Raw genomic sequence first — 18812 nt, forward strand, 5'->3', positions numbered from 1 at the left:
AATATGTAAGATTGCCGATAACTATATGCACAATGAAAATAATTACCACTTTCTTCTATGCCAATTAATTATGATAATCCATAATTGTATGTGTTGGTAATCATTATTAACACCTGTAGTGACTGAGGTTGTTGTGACAGGGATCACCAGGTGGTGCTGTTGTGACCTTCTTCTAGCTAAGGGTTCATGATTGTTAATGGGCAAACAAGTTTCTACTCATGTGTGATGTCAGGTGGTTTGGGATTAGGCAGGACAGGATTTACAGTTGTGCTAAAGATGCTGCAGAGCAGGTAAAGTTGTGAGGATTCAGCCTGGAGAGCGCAACTTTACACTGAATACAGCGCCTCTACTGGGAGAGGTTGCTGCTGCTGATCTCTCATTTCATTGCTTCTTGGGTCCTACTGCTTACCTTCCTCACCCATATGCTACAGGGCAAAACTGAAGCCCCACCTGCTTCAACAGAGGAGTAAGGAAAATGAGCAATGGTGCCTGGAAAGGAAAGAAGTGGGAAGAACTTCTGCAGCAATTTCCCCCACTACATTTACAGAGAAAGGTGTGTTCTCCAGATGACACCATAAGGTAAAGGTAAAGGTACCCCTGCCCGTACGGGCCAGTCGTGTCCGACTCTGGGGTTGCGCGCCCATCTCGCTTAAGAGGCCAGGGGCCAGCGATGTCCGGAGACACTTCCGGGTCACGTGGCCAGCGTGACAAAGCTGCTCTGGCGAGCCTGCACCAGCGCAGCACACGGAAACGCCGTTTACCTTCCCGCTATAAAGCGGTACCTATTTATCTACTTGCACTTAGGGGTGCTTTCGAACTGCTAGGTGGGCAGGAGCTGGGACCGAACGACGGGAGCTCACCCCGCCGTGGGGATTCGAACCGCTGACCATACGATCGGCAAGTCCTAGGCGCTGATGTTTTACCCACAGCGCCACCCGCGCCACCCGTGGATGACACCATATCTTGCACTAAAGCTGACTTAACATAATTCTGAATCCTGCCCTGCATAATACAAAACCAGTTTCCATAACCACCATCCATAACCAACTTCCACCACTGGAATAATCCAAATCTTACTACGTTTGCATAAAAGTAGAAATTCCAGCTTGCTGTTTCCAAGGTTATGACCTTGCAACCCTCAAGTAGGGAACTTGGCATTTCTTTCTTATTAGCTGGGAGTTTCTCCAGTTCCACCTTTAGTTCTGTTGCTACTACTAATAGGATTCTCTGCATGCAACTCAAAAGGAAAGAATGGTCCATGCTCCCACTTTTCAGAATGCCCATTAGCCCAAACAGCATAAGAAGTAGGAAGCAGTTGCTTGTGTTTGGGGACTTCCCCTGGGTTTGTCCACCTCTGCATGTGGGCAGACAACCAAAGGTGATATACCGTAATGATCAGAGGTCTATAGAACTCTGAGCCAGTCTCCCTAGATGAAACCAGGCAATAGCATCCTGTCCCTTGTGCAACTAGCTACTGGTTGTAAGCGTCTCACCACCGGTGGTTTCCTTGCTGAAAGGTGAAGGGGAGCTATACCTTTGCTGAAGGACTGTAGCTGAGCAATAGAGCACAGGAGGTCCCAGTTCATGGTATCTCTAGGTGGGGCTGGGGAAACCTTGTGCCTGAAGCTCTGGAAAGCTACTGCCAGTGAGTATAGACAATACTGAACTAGGTGGACCAGTGGTTTCACTCTGGATTCATCTATGCTGTTATTTAATGTGGACAGTAAGCTTTCTGTGCCTCCATTAATTCTCTGATGTCCATATGATGTTCCCTTCCAAATCATGGCCACTCTTTCCTCTCCCTCAGTCTAGATTTTCTCATACATTTTCTTTTCTGGAGTATCTCTGGTATGAGAAAATCCAGACTGAGGGATGGACTGCCCAAGGACTAGCCCTAGGAAACACCAGAGACAGGAGCTTGTTTAAAACTATACACAAGTTCACTTTAATAAAGAAGAGTAAACTGTAAACATTAATCCCTCTTGCTCTACATGCAAACAATGTTTAGCCATAATTTCCTTGGACCACAGAAATTATCTAGTCCAACTCCCTTAGTCAATCCTAGTCAATCCTTGGCATCTCCAGGTAGAGCCGGGAATGCCCCCAGTATGAAACCCCACAGACCTGGTGCCAGTCACTGTGGGGAATATAGAAATAGATGGGCCAATGGTCTGTGTACACACCTCAGTCTTTGAAGAGTTTCACTTTAGGATTGTCTAAAAGCACTTTTGGAGACATCACTTTTAAAGAGTGAAACATTAGTGAAACTTAGGCAACAACTCTCTAAAGATGGAAATATTAGTGTGTAATATTCCTATGTATACCGATATACAGGAAAAATATTATTAAAAAGCAACCTTGATTCTCATCAAACCGTTCTACCAAAAGTGCTAAATCCAGATTAAATGGGGAAATAATACAGGGCAGCGTTTTCATGAGGATGCTGCACTAAACTTGCTCACATGAGCAGGATCAAGTCTACAATAAACTGCTGTGTTGAAGTGTCCTAAGCATCAGGACTTTTTTCAGAGTAAATATACATAGATCAGGCAGCAAATGCTGCAAACCAGGCATGTGTGGTCTTTTCTGGACAGAGTCCAAGATGAAGATAACACTGCATTATAGGGGTGCTGCATCCAAGCAGGGATCCAGGAGGGAACTGAATATCCCTCAAGGTCATATAGTGCAGAACACACATCATAGCGAGGAAGATCAGCTCATGGAGGCAGCAGCTGGGCTCCTTGGGATTTCTAAGAAGCAGGAAAATGGGCAGGCAGGTGCAGCAGGATAGGAGAAAGGAACTTCAAGTTAGGCTGGAGAAGGAGAACAGGGGAAGCGGAGCAGAGCAGCCATGCAGAGGAGTATAGGTCAAAAACAAGGGCCAAAGCACATGGCAGCAGAGCAAGCATCCGGGTCAGGACTGCTGCCAAATGGCTATAAAGTGAAAGGTGAGAGTGATTTAAGGTGCATTAGAGGTGGGCAGAAGGGTAGTGCTAAACAGCTGCATTTTAAAAGCCATTTTTCTCCGGATGAGGCTAAGAGATCAAAACCTTAAATATTTGTTGCTGCTGCTGTTGGAGAAGAAGCATAGACACAGGAAAGGTTCAGCAATAAAAGAATTCAATAAAATGTACACGTAACAAATGTGCATCACTAAAAGTGGTAATGCATCCCTCTGCAACAACCTTGCAGCCTTACACGTTCGATTTAAGCTCCACCGAGTTCAGTTGCAGTTCTTCCCAAGTCATGTGCATAGGATTGCACCCTTGGTATGAATGGGTTGTAGCCAGTGTTTGTCCTACTCAGAGTAAACCCACTGAAATTAATGGTCATGACTAGCTTTAGTTCATGAATTTCTGTGGGTCTACTCTGGATGGAACTTAGTTGAATACAAGTCTATGTTTCCGCCCTCCCCACTGTCTGAAAGCAATCAGTGCCCTAAATGTCCCTACTGCTCCAGGGAATTGTATGTAACACACTTGTGTCAAAAGAAAAGTGGCAGGAAAACAGCCCCAAATGTCACACAATGAGGGCCTGAGTGGTCTTTGTGCAAGGAGATAAGCGAAGCACTATTCTTGTTACCTACTCATTTGTTTCTGTAGGACAATAAGACATACAGCTTCCAGCTTTCAGTACAAGATTAGTGGGGCAGGACTGGAGACTCAACCTACATGTTTCTGCAGAGCCACCCTATGCTCTACAAAGCACATGCTGCAATTATTGGTATCCTTGGGGCCTAATGTTGGTAGCAGTACTCAGACAGCCACTATGGCTATTCTTAGGGTAGAAAAGGAAAGCAGGCAAACAAACAAAAAACAACACTGCTCTCACAATCCCAGCTGACAGTGATGATGGGGAACTAGCTTCTCTCTCATCTTCCTGATGACATGTTTATTGAGCACAAAGTTTGCAGGGAAGTTAGACAACATCAGCTATTTATTGAGCATTCATTCTGATTTGTTTGCAGTGAAGTTAGACAATGTTGCATCAAGCATGTGTTACCCCCACCCCACAATGCTACTCAGGGTATAGGCACATATGTTTCTATGTTTGCTATGTGGTGTGTTTGAGTTCTGCTTGCTGCCAGATTGCCACACCACCAAACAAGGAGCCTCTCACATTAAATCCAGAGCGAGAATAATGCAAATGTGCTGTAAATGTTGGGAACTGCTACACGGAATGGACAGGTACTTGGGATGTCCCAACTGTATTTTGTGTTTCTGTGGCATGTGTATTTGTATATATGTGGCAACTGCCTACCAGGGCTAGGCATGTACATATAGATGCATGTATATGTACAGAATGGGTGCACCCACATGTACAGCATGGATATTAGGGCGATCCACGATTGCAGCGTGCATCTGTCTCTCCCTGTGACTCGCTCTAGCGTGCTGGCACTTTTGGGCTCTATGCACGCGCACGCATGCACACACATCTGCATACCCCTTACTCCAGAAGCCCATTAATAAAAAATGCACTCGCTGCCAGCCAGCCTTAGGCCCCAGCTCGACAGGAACGAGGCTGCTCATGAATATCTCATGGCACCCTTGCTGGTGAAGGGGAAGGACGCTGCGAAGGGGGAGGTCGGCAGCAGGTTAGGATGCTTACGCTCTGCTGAGCCTCATAAATATGGTAATAGCAGGACAGGGACATGGCTCTTGCTGGGAAGATCTGGCCTCACCAGCTTCTTCGGCCCCAACCACCCTCCTTCCTGTACAGACACACACACAGTGTGGGGAGACTCCAAATGGAACAGGTGGAACAGCCGCCTGCTAGACAAGAAGTCAGGCTGCTGGGATCAGTTCCAGGCCCCATGCAATACGCCATCTCAGCACGTGGCAGCCCCTGTCCCCCTACTGCCTTCACTTGACACCTGCCACTCTCTGGGCCTTGAGGGGCTGCTAGAGCTAAGCCCAACTTTGCTTAGAATTATCTACTGGCTTTAGGTCTGGTTTACACTGGCTGGAGATTCTGATCGCCAACTGGGATGCCAGGTTGATCCCATTATCTTCTCGCTCACTGCCTGGGCTACTTCCTGTGTGTTATTCAGCATCAAATTAGCAAAAAGGCAATATGTGAATGAGCTGGCTTACCCAGTGGCTCAAGTACTGAGACTGAAGTGCTGGGTATGCCACAGCTGACACAGCCAGCAGCAGTCAGATCTACATGTACATTCTCATGCTGTGAGCATTCACCTGCATTTGCATGCAAATTCATCCTCCCCCAAAATGGCAATCCTACATATTACCTCTCTAGCAGCTGCACGTGGAGTGAATGAGCCATATCAGGTAATTCTTCAGTAGGCAGGGCAACTGAGGCCTAGTTTCTAGAGCAGAGGTAGTCAATGCAGTACCTTCCAGATGTTGCTGGATTACAACTCCCATCATCCCTGCCCGCTGGTCATGCTGGCTGGCGCTGATGGGAGTTGGAGTCCAAGAACATCTGGAGTGCCCCAGCCTGGCTGCTCCCAGTCTAGAGCAAAACATTTGGCTTGGGTGGCTTGCTGCTGCTCATAACAATAGGTCTCACGTGAGCAAGCTGGAGTTCTGGAAAGCAGCATGAACCTATGGGTATGGGATGGTGGAGGAGCAAGAAGGCTTTGTGAGAAATCTGAACAACATTAGGCTGTTGAAAGAACTGGGCAGATCCAAGGCATGGAAGCCGTTCCAACTCAGGAGCAGCCTCAGGAGAAAGGCATGTCAGGCATGACAGATGGCTGCTATTGACTTGGGGGTGATAAATGAAGGAGCCATGAGATGCTGAGAGCAAGCAGGGAGTGAGGAATGGCATGGCCACTGCAAAAGGAACCTGAGGCTGGTGCTCTGCACTGTCCTTCCTTACTGAAGCCTCCAGGAGAGGTGAGGTATATGGTGATCATTGGAAGAGGAGCAGGTGGGCAGGGGCGTAACAGTCATGGGAGCCTCAGCCTACTTTGGGAAGGAACCTATCCTTCTGCCATCCCTTTTAATTCCATAAGGAAATTTTCACCAATTTGTTCTTTGCTTTGCTCCAGTTCTTGATTGTCCCAAAGCAAAGAGGCTAGCTAGGCCTAAGTGCAGAATCCAACCTTCTTCTGTGTGGGTCATAGTGGCTGAGCAAGCTGGATTCTCCCCAGCCCTCTCCTGTTCATTCCTCTGTTCACCTTGAGCTCACCTTGGAACGAGGGTTCTTTCAGATCCTGACATTGCTTTAAAACTCATCTTGCATCTAGGGCCCAGGTACCAAATGAGTTTTAAAGGTATAAACACAGTGGTTCTCAAAGGGTGTGGCGTACCACACTGGTATGGCAGGAAAGGATGGCAAGTATGGCAGAAAGATTCAAGGGCAATCAAAGAAACATCTAAACATTTCAGTGCAGTACAGTATAGTATCAAAATATTATTTTTTTGCAGAAATTTTAGCTGCATTGTTTTATACTTTATAGATGTCCCATGATCATATTATAAAACAGTTTTGTTCTATGTTATAAATCAAGCAGTGCTAGTTGTTTCTTTTCCTTTTCCAATGTATTTCTTAAGCAAAAAAAAATTCGGTGTGGCACAAGCAAAAATTTTATTCGGAAAGTGTGGCCCAGAGAAAAAAGTTTGAGTACCAATGTTGATGCCTCTCCAAACATCCTTTCTATTGTGCATTCAGATTATTTGCACTCATGGCAGCATCCAAGCAGTTGTACATGATCCTGCTTTCAATACTGCTTTCCCCTGCGAATGTTTTAAGGCAGACGTACTACTTTGTTTCTGATCAGTGCATGTTCCGTAACTCCCTCCTGAAATATTGTCACTTTTCATACCACAAATGTTGTAGTTTATTTTTTGCCCTGCTCTTGAGGCAGGACAGTGCAGGAGTGTCCAGGCAGCAGCAGTGTGGTAACACTGGGGAAGCATCACAGAACAACTAGTAAAGCAGAATGGTGTGTGGGAAATCCAGCATAAATCCAGCACTAATGCACTATTATTGCGACAATGATCCGTTGCAGAAAACATCCACACACAAAAACCCACCAGTCTGGAGAGGCCCTTAGTGAGGCTATTCCACTTGGCTTGAAAGTCCTATCAGCCAGAATACATAGAATTCATGATTGCTGGGCCCCTTGGAAGGTGGCAGAACACTCTGATTGACAGCGGGGAGTATCTAACCAAACCAAGTGCATCAGGGAGAGAAGGAGCCAAGCAGGTAGCTAAAGAGAGTTCCCATGGGACATAGCATGAGTGGATCTGGGTATTGTTATGTTTATGTCATTGTGAACCACCCTGAAAAAGGCAGTGTAGAAATATATAATGAGAAAGGCAGTATATAAATATTTTAAATAAAAAATGAAATAGCCTGAGTAAGAAAAGCAATGCAAAGCTGGAGCTCACATGGAAACAGAGATTCATGTGCACATTAACACCCTAGTGTGTGCCCACAGCTCTTACTGCCCTCCTTAGCCAGGCACAGAGCTGCAGAGAGACTGGGAAACATGTGGGGCAGGAGAGATAAATCACATGTATCCCCCCAACTGCCTAAAACAGCAGCTAAGGGACTATCATAAAATGCCCTCCTCTAATTAAGGCATTTATTTAGTTCCAAGTGATCATCTGTGCATGGGGCATTACGTAGGCAGCAGAGAAGATGACAGCACCCCCATCAACAATGTAGGGATGACCTAGTAAGTCCAGCCCATCACTGGCATCACAGTTCCCAGCTGTGCTGATTGTAAGAAAAAGCAGATTTCAGGCTTGTGGATCCACTTTGTGTGCATTAGAGCCCTCAGACCCACTGACTGGAGCCAGGGCCCACGGACTAGAGCCTACATTACTTAGGAATGTGAAGAATATGCTGCCTCTGAGCAGCTGCTGAGTGAGCACAGGAATTTGTTTTGAGTTGAGCTCATGGTCCTTCAGTGTGAAACTACATTCTTAGGAAAGTCTTCTTCATTTTGGGCAATATGGGGGGGGGGGTGTTAAGGTGGAGGAGAATAATTTTGTTGTTGCTGAACAATTGGGAGATCTTGCCAATTTACTGTACCTTAAGCCACATTCACACCACACATTTAAAGCAGTATCATACCGCTTTAAATTGTCATGGCTTCCCCCAAAGAATTCTGGGAGCTGTAGTTAAGGGTGCTGATCCCCTTCCAGAGCTACAATTTCCAGAGTGGTTTAACAATCAATCCCCCTTCACAGGGAACTATGGGGCAGGGGTGAAGGAAGGGGGTGCAGTGGGTGTGGATGGCCCCAGGTGTCACCACTGAGGGGAGTGACAAAATGCTGGACAGCACTCACTGCGGGGCCTGCCCACACGGTCTACCCACTGCCCCCCCCCAGCTGTAGGGCTCTTGTCTACCTTCTGCCCACCCGTGGACAAGGATGGATGGTTTCTTTGTTTCTTATTTTTCCAGTGTTCAGTCCTTTGCATTTCTGCATCAGATTTGTTCATGAAAATTCATCAGCATTTTGGTGCAAATTTCCCATAAAATACATGCATGCATTTTCCTCTACTATTGCACATATTGGCATGTTATTTTTGTTAATATAAGCATTTGTATGCACAATTTACCCTAGCATATGCATTTCTCTACACATCACTTGGCCGGTGAACTACACTGCAAATTTCAAAGTCAAATTTCAACAAAAGGCTTCGTTTTGCATATTGTTCCAGGAAGTGTGAATGAGACAGGTTCACCTTTAAATGTGAATTGAATTGAATTCCTTCTCCATCCCTACTCTTGGTTTCCATCATAGGAACCAACTCTAGGTTGGGCACCCACAATAATATAATTGTGGGGCTGGGAACCCACAAAGTCAATGAAAAAAGCTGGCAAGCAGCAGCAGTGCTTCCTTCAAGAGAAAAGCAGTTCAGTTCTGCCCTCCACAGCCAGCCAGCGAGGCACCCTTTTCCAGGGGGTGGAGCTCAGATGCAGAGAAGTATCTCTGCTTCTGAGTCAGAGCCGCTCCTCATGGGAAAGGGTGCCTTGCTAGCAGGGGATAGGAGGAGGAAGAGGAGTCACCAGCGGCCACCATTACAACATGGAAATGCAACATCACATGCACACATGCAGGCATCTGCATGTGATGTCACATGCCTGCGTTGCAGGGGCAGGCACCCACAATCCTGAGGGTGAGATAGCACCCCTGGTTTCCATCCATTTGCAGACACAATCCTTGCCTCTCCTTCTTACGTACCTTTATTAGGAAGCTTCCTTATACTGAGTCAGACCATTGGTCTATCTAGCTCAGCATTGGTTATATGGACTGGTAGTGGCTTTCAGGATTTCAGGCAGCAGCCTTTGCCAGTCATACTTAGAGATGCTGGGGATTGAACCTGATACCTTCTGCATGCAAGGCAAATGCTATACCACTGAGCTATGGTCCTTCCCCTTATTTTCTCTCACACTTAGAGATACAGTAGCCCAAATACTCCCATCCCTTTCCCTTGTGCTCTCTGTCTTCAGCTGGCCCTGTATGCTCTCAGCCAAAATGATTCCTCAAGTCCAGCCAAGCATCTGTCAGCAAGCCTGGCCTCCACACCCTCCCTTGCCACCTTCCTCCTTGCCCTGCCTGTCTGATCCAGACAGCAACCTCCTTGGGGCAGAGACTGTCTCTCTCTAGGGCTCTGCAGCACTGACAGCATTCAATAAATGATAAATAATCATGTCCTGGACTCAGCTTCCTAGGAGGGCCTGGAGCAGCTAAAGGGAAGCACAGCAGTCATCTGTGGCTCTGCTGAAAGACGTTGCTGCTCTCTTTAGCTTTCCCACCAACCTGCTTCATCCTGCCAGACCCCCCCCCCCCAAAAAAAGGCATTGCAAGCAGAGAGCAGAAATCCAGCCTGCCTTCTCAGCTGTCAGGCAGGTCTTAGCATCCTGGGGAGAAGATTTCGACAAAAACAGATCCTGGGGATTCCATACTTTGTGATGCTTAGCAACCACAGCTCAGACAGATTGGGCAGAGGAAGGTGAAAATTGTCCCTGAAACTGCAGTGTCTATATTAAACTGGTCTCTCTCTCTCTCTCTCTCTCTCTCTCTCTCTCTCTCTCTCTCATATTCCACATCCCCCGGAATACACTGATTTGTATTTTACACACACACTCACCTTCACACAATGCTACAATCTCCCACGGGTAACAGATTTACACTATGTCAACAATGCAATATGATGGGTAAATGCCCATGAGAAAGAATAGGCGGTCAATTGTGTCGCTGCAGTGTGATGCCAAAACTTTACCAGACTCTCCCCGAAAGCACAACCGGCTACTGTAAACAAGGAGTGGGACAAACAGATCCAAAAATGATATGAAAAAATACATAGGCAGCTGTCAGTGCAGGGAATATTCTAGCTGCTTTGCTAGTCTGAAATAATGCAAAGAAGGGGCTGGCAGCTGTCAGATGATCAAAGATCGGAGACACCAAAACCCTGCTCCTGGCCTTCTGATGTGCCAGAAATTGCTTCATAGGAATATTGGAAGCTGCTTCATTCCAAGCCAGGTTATTGGTCCATCTAGTGTAGTATCCCTCTGCATACCAGTTGCTGTAAACTGCAGGAGGGGACAGTGCTCCTGAGCTTGGGTTGTGCCTGAGGGTTTCCCAGAGGCATCTGGATGGCTACAGGATGCTGGTCTAGATGGGCCACTGGTCTGATCCAGCAGGCTCTTCTTACTTTCTTATTGTCTACACTGACTGACAGTGGCTATCCAGGGTTTCCGGACAATGGTATTCCCCGGCCCTACATGGAAATGACAGGGACTGAACCTGCATGGGGGCACCAATGAAGGCTGGTGACTCCCACTTTAGGGAATGTTACATAGCAGCTTACATCAGTCAGAAAGGAGCAGTTTTGAAAGGGAGGGATGAAACCCACCTACATCAGAGGCACACTTAGAGTACATTCTGTTGCTGCTGTGAAAATCAGTGTTTGCACCTTTTGGTAATGAAGCCAGCAGGCCCACTGATTTCTATGTAAGCTGAGCAACTGGGACTTAATGTGAACATTGCAATGCAAACAAATGCATGTTTACTTGGCAGCAAAGTCACCATACTTTGTCCTGGTGTGTTTACTGGAGTTTACTCCTCCTAGGTAATGTGCTTCAGACTGCAGCCTTAAGGCGCACGCAACCACTAATGCATGGAACAAAAAACAAAAAGTTGTAAAGAAGCAGCTTATATGTAAATGCTTAATCATTTCCTTGCCCATATCCTTCTCCCCTAGTTGCTCTTCACTAGATGCAGGACTCCAAAACTGCCTCCGCAAACATACTTTCGCAACCCTGTGAAGCAAGAGGCAAGTGATCAAGAGCTGTGAGAAGTAACAGGTGAGGAATGGATTAAGCATCTCCTCTTCCTTCTCCCCTCCTACCTGATCCCCTGCCCCTGCTTTTCCATAAGAAGTTTTGGCTTTCATTACATGGGTGTGTGTCTGTGTGTAATGCCCAGTTCCACCCTCAGAACAACAGCAGAACTTTTAGCACTTGGACATTAGGTACTCATGATGTCCATCATGCAAACACTCCTGTGTCAGAAAGCCAATTCAATTAAAAGCTTTCAACCCATTCCGATCCTTCTTGAGACTAAAGAAGTGAGTCACAGAAGGGATTTAGCTTTCCTCCACACACTCACGATCTGTTCCGAGTGGCGGAGACTCAACCACATACTGCTGCGCAAGGGGCCTGCCTGTGGTGGACACATACAAAAATCATTTTGTTATTCTAATTTAGCACTGTCCACAGCAGTGGGAAGGTGTTGTGGTTACGAAATCGAGCTGTGTGCTGGGCAGTCTCTACTTTGAGCTTCATCTCTGCCATTTGCTCAGAGGGTGGCCTCAGGCAAACCACTTGCTCCCAGCCTTAGCAGTCCAAGGGATAATAATAGTTGCCTACTTTAAAGAGCTGCTATAATATTGGTTAAATAACACATGGGAAGCTCATCTAAAAAACAAGAATCATATAATAAATACTAATGGTCCCTCGATACATCCTGTTTATTGTGCATTCATGGTTGTACTGGAGTGGTTATGCATAATTCCCTTTCAACCCTGTTTGCAGCTGCAAAAGTTTCAGGGTGGACATATGTTCCCATTTAATTTTTTGTCCCACTTTTGTTGCACTATACAAGTCACTGAAGACCACCTTCTCATCATTGGCATCTGAAGGAATCTCAATGGCTAATGGTGAAAACAAGGCTGCTGGCAAATAATTGTTGCCAGAGCAAATGAAGAAATGTCTCAATGCCTCCTGTCCCCTCCTTCCATGCCTCCACTGCTACTAGACACGATGGCTACGCTCTGCCTCCACAGTCAGAGGCAGTAATGCTTCTGAATACCAGTTGCTGGAAACCACAGGAGGGGAGAGCCCTCTTGTCTATTTCCCATTGGCATCTGGGTGGCCACAGCGAAGACAAGATGCTGGACTAGGTGGGTCACTGGCCTAATCCAGCAGGGTCTTCTTATGGTCCTGCTCATGCCTTCCCTGCTTTCTTTCTCTGTGGCAAATAGTGTTGTTTGGCCTTGCAAAATATTATAAATCCCACTGTATAATCAAGGGTTGGGGAAACTATAACCTTCTATAAATTGTTGGAATGCAACTCCCACCATTCCTCTGGACCATGAGGCTTGGGGCTTATTGGGACTTGGAATCCAATGGCATCTGGAGACAAGGCACACATTCCCCATCTCTGCTCTGCCCCATTCATACTGTGCTTCAATATGGCACTCTACCTTGGAATTCATATATCAGGGAATGATTCAGGAGATGCGGAGATTATAGAAGTGAATAATCTTAAACTATGTGACGCAAAAGTGACTTAAGGTGTTGCAAAAATGGCCCTCTTTGGGACTGTGCCATCAATAATGACCAACACTCAGGATAGATGAATCTATCAATTCTGGTTTTTGTCAGTTTCTGATTTCTCTGTCTTACTCAGTTTGCAACATTTCTGTATTAAATCTTTCATTATTATCATCATTGTTTAAAAACAACCCCCATGCATACTTTTCTCTAATATATTTATTTATGTACACATGTTTCAGTTGGAAAACTGCATTGCAAAATTCAGAGTAGTGCAGATTTCAAAGAACAGTTGCATTTTAGTTTGTGAGTTGTTTCCAGAAAATGTGGATTAGGTAGATTCCCATTCAAATGTGCACTATGCTGAATTTTTCCTCCCACCCTAGCCAACACACCCTCTATCTCTGGAAGCAGCCCTGAAGTTGCCAAGCTCCAAATGTAAATCACACCACCTCTCTGTTTTAATTCCTCAGTGCAACCCGCAAAGCTTCAATCTGTAGTCCCTTTCCTAGGTGAGAGTTTAAAGTGTCCAGTTGTCTGAGCAAATGCATGAGAATGAACACAGCTAAAACTAGCACAATAGTTTGGCACTTAAAAGTCTACTGATTTCAATAGGACAAAGTCAAGAATATGCTTAAACACTCTTCTCTCATTAAAATCAACAGGACTGAAACACGCTGAACTTAGTCTGAATTTTGCTCCGTATTTATGCAGCTCTCTGAAGCCAAGGAAAGTAGCCCATTTTTAGTATTATTCCATTTGAATGATTTTAATAGTGGCTTATGATGTGATTTTTTAAAAATAAAAATTCTCAGGGCTGGCATGGCAGGATCAAGCAGCTGGAGAGCCTCTCTTTATCTCTTTTCAGCCAGCAGGAAGCCACACTCTGGACTGACAATATTATACCTGAAGCCAAAACAGGAGCATGCCTTAAAATGCTGTTATGTGTTTGCCGAGTGTTTTCTCTTCTTCTTCTTGGCCATCGACTCTCCTTGCAGGGGACCTTCCCCCTTGCACCTGGCTTTCCTTCAGTCTCTCCTCCTCACCCACCAGTTATTGAGCTGACAGGCAGGTCACCTGGGCTCAATCCCTAGCTCTTTTCCCGTCTGTCTCTACACAGGCTCAGAAAGCTCTTTGAGGCAGAGATTGTCTCTCACCTTTTGTCTGCAGCGCCTGCCAGAACAGTGTGTTGACCTCATTTGGGGAATATCAGTGCTACTGAGGACAGCGGATCACAGACTAAATATGAAATAACAGTGTGATGTGCAAGTTCAAAAAGACAAAAGGCTCTTTTGGCTTACCTGGTATCACATCATATCCAATACATAGGATATAGTTCTTCTCTACTGTCCTCAGTTGTGTTTTTCTCCATCCGCCTTTACCACAGCTTCAGAAATGAACTGGCCGTGTGGAGGGACTTGGCAAACAAGGGCATAGCTAGCGACACTTTTCTTCCCCCTGGGCAAAAGAGATTTGGGTTTGTTATGCGTACCTCATGGACCCAGGAAGATTCAGAGAGGTAGTCAATGGAAATGCATAGGTTTTAATGAAAAAAGGCCCAGCACTAATTATAAATGTAGACCGGGGTCAACCAGCATCTTGCATTGTTTCATGGCAAGACCCTGCCTATAGCTAGAGAGAGATCTAACATATGATCTAGAATGGCTCTAGATTATGGCGTATTAAAAACAGGGCTCTGCCAGATGTTAAGCTGTTTCATTCTCCATAGCAGAGTGGTGATTACAGGGACATAAAACATTTTCTTAGGGGGAAACACCCAAATGAAGCAAATATGCACCTTGTGCACTGTGCTGCTTTCACAGCCTATTGCTATTTCAGCACCATTTTGTGGGGGGTCTTCTTGCTAGGAATAGTCATATGGGCAATCCCAACCAATCAGGGACCACACGGCGAACATGATATTAAAATGCTCTACAGCCAATCAGATTTGGCTAAATGGTGATCTCAGAAAGCCAAACAACAATGCTTCCTGGATCAATACTGTCCTCACTCTGAATGGGCAAACACCCCCCTTTAGTTGATGAAAGTGGAATGTTTTTCTACTATCTGAAGTTTCCATGAAAAGTCCCTCCCTTCTTACTCTCCTCTAATGAAAAATATAATAAAACACACAACCAGATGAACTGGAGCAGATGTGTAAACATTACAGTTGTCAGGATGGATTTTTCAGTTTTCCTGATAAACCAACCATTCTAGGCCAGTGGAAGATATTGACAGGCTTTCAAAATGGATACATAAGCAGCCAAGTTCCTGAGTTTCATTGGCTTCAGGACAGGAGGTGTTTGTGGGGGTGGCCTTTGGGAGGGTCTCCGTGGCCAAAGTTCTTCTCTGGAGCCGTAAGAACTGTGGTTGTTTCTGTAGGTCCTGGTGGCAAAAACACTGAAAACGGAGCACAGCTCTCCTCTGGGAAGGAGCCAATTAAGGTTCTATTGGCTGTGTTCTGTCTGGCATATTTTTATCTTAACCCAATTTTAATGAAATTTACAAAGATTGTTTTATTGCATATTAACAGCCAAATGTCATGATGCATTCTCCTGGCTGGTGGCTGTGCACAAAATGCAACTGGGGAGCACTTGCTTTCATCTTGCCTTCCAGAATCTTGTCATCATGTTGCATCTGCATCAGAAGAGGAATCCTAGGACATCAGGGACCCTCATAAAAGGGGGATCCTCTCACTGGGCCATCTCAGGAAGCAGCCACAGAGGCAACCCCTGTTACAAAAACTTTCTCAGACATAGAGGAGGAGAGGATAAATTCCAAGGAGCTATGTCTTCTCTACCTCCTGTTCCGATAATGTTATATTGCCAACAACCACAGATGTAGATGAATCCTCTATGGAAATTCCTTTAGTTCTGGGCATCCTGTGTTCACCACCATGCCAGATTCTGAGGCGGCAGCAGCAGGGATGTCAGCCTTGCTCAGAAGCAGAGGCTGATCAATCCCAGGGAGGTCCAGGCTACAGTACATACATCCTGAGGGCAATATTTCAGCTCTCAGTAGACTTCAGGCTGATATTGGAGCCATCCAGTCATCTGATATTTGACTTAGACCCTACCTATTAGTCAGGCTACATCTGCACCATATAAAACACCATATATAAATATAAAACACTATTATACCACAGTCATAGTTTTCCCCAAGGAACCCTGGGAACGGAAGTTTGTTAAGGGTGATCAGAGGTGTTAGGAAACCCCTATTACTTTCACAAAGCTACAATTCCCAGTTCCCTGGGGAAAAGGACTGATTATTAAACCACTCTGGGAATTGTAGCTTTGTGAGGGGAACGGGGTCTCCTAACATCTCTTAGCACCCTTAACTAACTAGTTCCTAGGATTCTTTTGGGGATGCCACATGTTAAAGAGGTATAATTGTGCTTTAAATGTATGGTGTGGATGTGGCCTTGGTCTTGCCTCTAGCTTTACAGGGCACTGTGTCCCAGGCAGGGGTGCCCAAAGTCAGTACCGCATGTTGCTGTAATTACTTCACAGCACACATGATCTGGCTGCTGTTGACCTTGAATAATAAATATAATAATTTAATTTTCTTAAGCAGACTACTAGGGGTGGATGCATTAGATTTGGTTTCTTATTTTTCCTATCTTCAGTCCACCACACTTCCACATCAACTGATTTCTTTTAAAGTTCTTACAAAAGTTCATCAGCATTTTATCGAGCATTTCTCCCAATATATACATTTCGTATGAATTTTTCCTAATAAAAACATTTTTGCAAGCAATTTCTCTCCCCAAATATAATGCATTTTTGTATGTTATTTCCACTAACATACACACTTTCACATATGCATATTCGTGCATATTTTGGTTGGAAAGTTGCATCACAAAATTTGGAGAAGTATGAATTTCAAAGAATAGCACGTAGACCAAACTGAAGTTCTCATGCATCCCTGTTGGAGACAATTGAGAACTCTGTTTGAATGCAGAGAATGATTGCTAGCATAATGTACATGGAATCCATTGAGCACCCTGAAGTATTTGAAGTATTGTTCCTAAGCCAAAAATGCTATCTTCTCTCAGCATTTCCTTGGATATCATGCATTCCAAAACATTTCTGTATTACCTTTGCATACTCTTCAAGTCTATTGCAATTTATTTCCCTATGTCTGGAACACAGCAGTAGCTGGGAGGGGGGCAATCACAGCAGAAGTGGTGCTGGGCTCGCAGGACCTGGGATGGTGCAGCGTGGTGGCAGTGAAGTTTCAGGAGCTCCAGGGTGGCCGCAGGGTAGTGGAGAGATGCTCTTATGATCCGCTGTAACCCCTTAGAGGCTTTTGTGTTGTTGTTTTTAGTAGAACAGATCTACAGCTTAAACAGCCCTCCTTATTTTGTATTCATACATTTGTTTTCCTTACCCCCCACCCACCAATATATAACACACTGCAGTTATTTTTGACAATTCTATCCTGCCTTCCGAAAGAAAGAAAGAAAGAAAGAAAGAAAGAAAGAAAGAAAGAAAGATCCAAGGCAGAAATTTCAATCCCATCTCTTTTCGGTAAAGATGGAGGACCTTCCACCTTTCATGGCAAAGTTTGCAAAATCCACCTATTCATTTGCACAATACTAATCTTCCAGACATTGAACAGAGAGTTTGTTCTGACATTTCAGAGCTGGTCTGGTTAATTCCCCTCTGTCGAGCAGCCAGTTCTCCCCAGCCAATGGATTCCCCCACCCGTGTCACAGAGCCATCTTCCAGCAGAAGCTTCCTCTCGTACTCACCCGCTTTGGTTCTTGTAAAACTGGATCAAATCTCTTATTAAATCTTCTCTGGGAGAAAAGTCAGTAGACATTATTGGGTTAAAAGTGAGCTTCTTCATCAGCTGTCGCATCTAGGAACTGGGAAATGTCAGGCTTGAGGCCTAGCTTGTGACAGGCTGCCACAGGGTCATGTTCTGACAGAGGCCATGTGAGCCAGAGGAGGAAGGCCTAATCCTGAATAGGCTGAAGGTCATGAACCGGACAAGGTTATCAGGAAACCAAGGGCTGGAGGGAGCAGAAGACATAGTTATGGGCAGGCTGGAGGTCAAATACCAGTCTGGAGAGGTGCAATGAGGCATCTTTGAGGGGGGCCTGCGTTGCTACTCAGTGAGACAAGCTGCTCGGGACTAGCCCAGAGGGAAGGGATTTATGGGGCACGGTGCCTCTCCGTTGCTTTGGGAGGTCAGCAGACAATCTTCAGGCTGTGGAGAAAGGATGATAGCGCTGCAGCTTAGAAGTCACCTTTGTGCCACGGAGCCTAGCCTGACTGACTGGATAAAGGCCCAGAATGCTTGTGATGCAGGAAATTAAGGAGGCTGCCATTCAAGACCCACTTACTGCCTCAGCACTTAGAACCCCAAAAGTGATTCATTGGGGCAGATAGGCACGGACATATACCGTATTTTTCGCTCTATAGGACGCACTTTTTCCCCTCCAAAAATGAAGGGGAAATGTGTGTGCGTCCTATGGAGCGAATGCAGGCTTTCCCGGGCTTCCTGAAGCTCCGCGCCACCCTCCGGATCCCGGCGCGAAGCCGCGCGGGGCTCCGGAGGGTAGCGCGGAGCTGCCTGAGCTCCAGGGCTTCTTGCAGCTCCGCGCCACCCTCCGGATCCCGGCGCGAAGCCGCGCGGGGCTCCGGAGGGTGGCACGGAGCTGCCTGCGCTCCAGGGCTTCTTGCAGCTCCGCGCCACCCTCCAGACCCCTGCGCGAAGCCGCGCGGGGCTCCGGAGGGTGGCGCGGAGCTGCCTGCACCCCAGGGCTTCCTGCAGCTCCGCGCCACCCTCCTGATCCCGGCGCGAAGCTGCGCGGGGCTCCGGAGGGTGGCGCGGAGCTGCCTGCGCCCCAGGGCTTCCTGCAGCTCCGCGCCACCCTCCCGATCCCGGCGCGAAGCTGCGCGGGGCTCCGGAGGGTGGCGCGGAGCTGCCTGCGCCCCAGGGCTTCCTGCAGCTCCGCGCCACCCTCCCGATCCCGGCGCGAAGCTGCGCGGGGCTCCGGAGGGTGGCGCGGAGCTGCCTGCGCCCCAGGGCTTCCTGCAGCTCC

The 18812-nt window shown here is 46.4% G+C and overlaps 1 long non-coding RNA gene across 2 annotated transcripts in view; it reads right to left on the reverse strand.

Moving 5' to 3' along the window:
* LOC308472315 overlaps nt 1-18812 on the reverse strand; it is a 97563-nt gene that overhangs the window by 53559 nt on the left and 25192 nt on the right. Inside the window, exons 3-4 of one of the 2 annotated variants that reach the window (XR_013983421.1) lie at nt 17514-17974; nt 14062-14218 (exon numbers count right to left, since the gene is read on the reverse strand). This is a non-coding gene — a long non-coding RNA (uncharacterized lncRNA). Of the gene's footprint in view, nt 1-14061; nt 14219-16468; nt 17975-18812 lie in introns of those variants that run through there. The other variant, XR_013983422.1, reaches the window with a different exon arrangement.

Source organism: Podarcis pityusensis (genome assembly GCF_964106645.2).
Source record: "Podarcis pityusensis genome assembly, chromosome: 2".
Classification (NCBI taxonomy): Eukaryota; Metazoa; Chordata; class Lepidosauria; order Squamata; family Lacertidae; genus Podarcis; species Podarcis pityusensis.